The sequence below is a fragment of the Triticum dicoccoides genome, chromosome 5A (genome assembly GCF_002162155.2).
Source record: "Triticum dicoccoides isolate Atlit2015 ecotype Zavitan chromosome 5A, WEW_v2.0, whole genome shotgun sequence".
Lineage (NCBI taxonomy): Eukaryota > Viridiplantae > Streptophyta > Magnoliopsida > Poales > Poaceae > Triticum > Triticum dicoccoides.
The window spans coordinates 254013292-254019397 of record NC_041388.1 but is presented as its reverse complement, the minus strand read 5'-3'; positions in this window follow the sequence as shown (position 1 = coordinate 254019397).

Below are 6106 nucleotides of genomic sequence, written 5' to 3'. Positions count from 1 at the left end.
CGCGGCGAGCGAACCAAGGCGGAGGATGATGGTGAGGTCTCGGACGGGAACGAACAGGAGCCGGGAAAGATCACACCCAGCCGTGGGAGGCGGGAGCAGGCGGTCCCGCCGGCACTGGTTTGGCTTTGGAGGCTCGAGGAAGAAGAGACTGAAGAAACGCGACAGACGTTGAATGTCAATCAAACGATCAAGGTTGGCACAATCGTTTGTTGACTAAGCGGACACCAAGTAGCATACTTTTTTTATATATAGGAAGAAAATTGCGAGGAAAATGCGTTCGTCTGCCGTCCTCCTCACAGGGAACGTTCTCCACGTAAGTGACTAGCACCCTTGGTTTTCAACCGAGAGGTCTTGGGTTCGGGTCCAAGGAACTCTCAATTTTGTCCTCCTTCCTTCCTCGCAAAAAAAGGAAAAGAAAATCAAAGACTTGGGAAGGCATACAGAACAAGCTATTGTGCCAGTAAAGAGACGTTGCCGAGTTTTAGAAAAAAGAAAGACGTGCTCCTGTAGTTGGTTCGAATCCAAACCTAGACTATGACTATATATGGTGCTATGCTACTATGCAAGTAATGAAACTGACATATCCAACGTTCGCTTCTCCTCTTCTCTACTTACTCTGCCTAGCATCAGAAGCTCTGGCCGCAGCAACCATGTCCGCTGGCTGCTCGTCCACCTGCTCTTCAGCAGACAACAACCAGATATGCGCCAAGTTGCCACTCGTACCATCGCCTGTGGGTCTCATCACACCCCCGCCGGCACGCACACCACAACCGATTGCTCATCGCAACCCGCTGCCGTTGGTGTGGTGCCACTGCTGCAAATCATACAGAGTCATCCGTCGCATCTCAAGCACAATCCGCAACCCTGGCTGAGTCTTCTAGAAATGCCCGAATCATGGGGTAATAATATGTTTAAGTGTTGTTCTGCTGCTTTCAGTTGCTGATTTTTTAATAGTTTGGTTGATGATCTTGCAATTTAATTCATGCAAAAAGGGAAGATTCGTGTGATTTGTATTTCTGGGAAGTTACTGATGTGGGAGAATGCAACTACGCTGACTATTTGGTTAGCCGAGGAATCCCAATACCAGCAGGTTGGGGTGTTGGACAAGTAACTGAAGGAACGGCAGAAGAGGAAGATGTAGAGCAGAAGGTTAAAGATGTACTTCCTCTGATCATGGCCAAGCAACAGCTGCTGAACGGCCTTGATAGCAATGAGGAGATGAAAGAGCTTGTGAAGATAATGGGCAAAATCGATGTGCTCTGTAGGATGATTGTCGCTTTATTTGCAGTGTATGTAGCACTCGTGATGTATTCAGTGGCTACAACATGAGCACTTTGCTGAAACTAGTAATGAATGAAACCTATGTAGCAGGCTGGGCGTAGTGTTGTGAACATCTAATGATTTCTATTAATGGAAATCAGGGGGTATCCCCTTTTGCTCATATAAATAAATAAATAGCAGAGGCCCTGTCGGGTCAGCTTTGTTCTCATTCGAAGACGTCGAGCAAATTGCAATCCAACAACAAACTATGTCATCAAATTCAAGTTTCACAGCCAAATATGAGTACAACTAAACAACAATGTCATCATGTTTTAGTTGTCATACAATCACCAAACACAAATCAGCATACATAACAAGTGATGTTCTCACAGCAAAATACTAAACAACATGTTCATCAGGTTTCAGTTGTCATAGCAAACACAATTTCACATAGTAGATAAAAAAACGTCTTCTGACAGGCAAATACGACAAAAGCAATGTAATCATCATCCGCAACAGTAGCATCAACATCTTCGCCATGTGTATCAGTCTGAATCGTAATTCCCCACGGTGTCATCTTCTTCTTCGTCCTCAACGTCCTCGAACGTTAGATTCTTCTTGATCAACTCTTGTATGTCCACAACACGACATGCAATCTTTTCGCCGGCTTCATTGACGTGATGGTTCTCAAAGATATTAGGAACATCTGTGTTATCTTGTACATCAGGAGCAGTGTAAGCATCATCTTGTTGTGCAACTTCATTAAACGAATTCCTCTACTCAAACCTTTGCAATACTCTCCAGTCATCGCTACATGCAAATGTGTCTTCCAAGAAAAATATCTGTGTTGCTTGATTTGCCAAAATAAAAGGCTCGTTGGTCTGGTACGCCGCCTTGACATTGATGGATTTGAAATAATCATCAGCTCTGGGTTTTGCGATCCTGGAAAACAGGTTATACCAACGACAGTACAACAGAACCACACACCGATGATCCTTCAAACTGGAGATATACTGCAACTGAACAATGTCTGTCATGTTAGCATACATTTCAGTTATCTCTTTGTCATACGTATCCGTGCTCATGATGGCACTGTTTTGTGTCTTCCTGCCTTCATCTCGTGCAAGGGTGTTGTAGCGCACATCTCCAACAACGCAAGATTCATAATGTCTTACCCGAGTATCAGGACCCATTGCTAGTGAGTAAAGGGCATCATCAACTGCCTGCCCATCCTCCCGCATCTTCTTAACCTATGGTTAGAAAATAGACAAGCTGATCATCATATGTACTCAATATATTAAATAAACTGATAGTGCACTTCAAAAGCTTACATGGTTCTTGAACCATTTCACAAATCCTGCCATAACCAGTTTGTCAATGTTTCTTGGATTTTGCGGCACTAACTCCTCTTTGTAGATGCTGCACAACATAGTGATCGTGTCAAACATCTAAATATATAAGAATGTGTTGCAAGTTTAGTATATTATGATGTATAAGCTGCAGTACTGCACTTACTTGATATAAGGTAGTATCTCAGGACAGTTATTCAACACATACCAAACCATTTTGTCCAAATCTTTAGGTTTGTCCTCTTGTCGACTCTTCCTTGTAACTCGAACAGAATAATCAAAAACATTGAGCCCGGGATTGTCTTCACCCACCTCTTTGCTAAGCTGATCAGTTGTTTCAATGTATTTTGAGCAGAATGTCAACGCTTCTGTAGCAATGTAGGCCTCTGCAATGGAACCCTCGGGTCTAGCTCTGTTCCTAACATAGCCCTAGAAAGTGCCTAGCTGCCTTTCAATAGGGTACATCCAGCCATACTGCACTGGACCTCTAAGTAGTGCCTCATTAGGTAGATGAACAACCAAATGCACCATCACATCAAAGAAGGCTGGAGGACATATCTTCTCAAGGTCGCATAGGATAGTTGGTATCTTGTCTCTAAGATGCTCCAAAGCATCTATCCTAATATTCCTACTGCAGAGTTCCCTGAAGAATTGTCCCAACTCTGCAACTGCTCTGTATAAGTCAGGGCGGCCCAATCCTCTAAGGATAACAGGTAAAACCCTTTGAAGTAGGACGTGGCAGTCATGAGTTTTCAACCCTTGTACCTTGTTTCCATCTGCACTGACTCTCCTTTCAGAGTTGGAAGCAAATCCATGTGGGAATCTCACACGTGACAGGACCTCGCAGAATTCTTTTCTTTTTAACTTGTTCAAGACGTACACAGCTGGTGCCATATCCCGTGGTTTACCTTCATCTCGCACCTGCAAATCCTTTTCTGATACCCAGGTGTGTCAAATCAATCCTAGATTTTAAGGTATCTTTCGTCTTGCCTTCAATATTAAGAAGTGTGCCGATAATGTTGTCACATATATTTTTCTCGATGTGCATCATAGCAAGATTATGCCGCAGATCCAAATCTTTCCAATACCCCATGTCCCACAAAGTGGACCTGCGGGTAAACAATAATCTCTCTTCTACCCTGTCATGCTTCCTTTTCCCGCTACCATTACCAGGATGGTTTCCTGGTGTAATATGCCTGACCTTCTCTAATTCCACTTGCAACTCATCGGCGGTGAGCCTCTTTGGCGCATCACGGTTTTCATGCTTTGCATTGAACACATGTCTTCGGTATTTTCTAGGATGCAGCTTGTCCTTGGCAAGGAAACGACGGTGTCCAATGTAACAGATCTTGCTAAGTATTGCGTATGACAGAGGATTCCTGTCACAGCGAACACATGCATTGTAACCATGTGTCGTTCGCCCTGACATAGTGCCCAAAGCCAGATAATCATGGATGCACCAAATTATAACAGCACGCAGAAAGAAATCAGCTGGTGGGCTGCTATATAGGTCTCGAGTGAGAACACCCTTCCATAGCTGTTGAAGTTCCTCCACAAGAGGCTCCATGAACAAATCAAAATCCTTTCCAGGACTTTTTGGACCTGGGATGAGCAAGGCCATCATGTAGTTTTATTCTTTGGTGCAGACATTTGGAGGCATGTTGTAAGGGATAACAAGCACTGGCCACATGCTATATGTGGCGCTCTGGTGGCCAAATGGGTTAAATCCATCTGAAGCTAAGCCAAGTCTAATGTTTCTCGGGTCAGCAGCAAACTCTTTGTGTTTATCATTGAAGCTTTTCCACTCACTACCATGAGATGGATGGCTCATTACATTCTGATCTCTGTACTCCTGGTTCCTAGAATGCCATGGTACATCCTCTCTTGTTTCAGCATCATGAAACAACCTTTGCAATCTTGGTGTAATTGGAAAATGTCTCAGAACATTATGAGGAATCCTCTTCACAGCATCGCCATCTTTCCATCTTGATGATTTGCATTTCGGGCATTCACTTAAGTTGGCATAATCCTTCCGGAACAGAACACAATTATTCTTACAAACATGGATCATATCATATCCAATTCCAACTGCACGAAGGAAATTCTTCATTTTACTGTAGGTGTGTGGCAGCTCAGATGCATCTGGGAAAGATTTACGGAAAGCAGCCAACATCACATCGAATGATTTGTTGGTCACCCGCTCAGATGTCTTCACCTGAAGAAAGGTGACCATAGCTGAGAATACTGACAACTTATTTCCTGGGGTGACAACAACGTTGCATTGTTCCAACATGCGGGCCCACCGTTTTTCTTCTGCAGGAGAAAGTTCACGGAATGCACGAGCATTTCGTAGCATTGTTTCAATGTTGGTCAAACTCACTGGCTCCGCCACCACCACCTCCTCCTCCTCTTCCACCTGAGCATCAGGTAGATCAAGATGGTGATCTGCTGCTTCCACGTAGTCAATAACATTGACGTTCACAGCTTCACCATGATGAACCCACCTAGTATATGTGACCGACATCCCATACAAGTGTAGATGATTTTGCACAGTTGACTGGGGTCTTGTAACTGAATTCATACAACTGCTACATGGGCAGAGCACATCTGATTTCGGACCGCCGTACTCAGCTCTGATAAAGTTCATGAAGTTTTCAACCCCCTCGACATATGCAGCGGAGAATCTTCGAGCTGAAGTTATCCAAGTCCTGTCCATCTGTTAGACATACAAATTAGTTCTTCTACTAGATATTACAGGAAAAACATATATGCTTTTTTATGAAGTCCAGAAAAAAATACCTAGGTCGATGTCTAAAGCAATGGCAAGATATTTGGACGAGCAGATCTAAGTAACGAAATATATGTAAAGCTAATTCAGCAAACATATTTGAGTGCCAAATTATGGCAGGCTATTTCAGCAGTCAATGAGGCCGAGCACACAGCCATCAAACTATCGAAGGCCATCACAGCAACAAAGATCGAGTATAAAACAGTGTAGAGCTCTTTCACCTAACAGATTGGCTACTAGATCATGGCAATCTACGTCACAATAAATATATGGCAGGATATTTTAGCAACTAATCGGCCTTGGCATGCCATCTCAGCTAAGCAGATTGAGTGCAGAACAGTGCAAGGAAGCTTCTTAAGCAGAGCATATTGACAGTAAACTACTTCGGCAAACAGTGAGATTAACAGCGTCCATCAGCTAACATTCAGTGCTACACCGACATGAATGGGGCCTCAGTCTAGAATGCGCATACCGTGGGAGAAGCTGACCGCCGTGCGTCTCCACACGAACGTCGCCAGCGGTGGTGGTGCTGACTGCCGTGCGCCTCCACAAGAACGTAGCCAGAGGTGGCGGCGCGGCTAGAGGACGGCAGTCTACGAGAGCGTACTGTGGGAGCGAGAGGATCGCCGAACCGCGGCACCGACGTATCGGCGCCGCGGGGAGGGCAGCTTTGACGAAGCGAATGGAGTGGAGGGGGACAGGGGGGAGG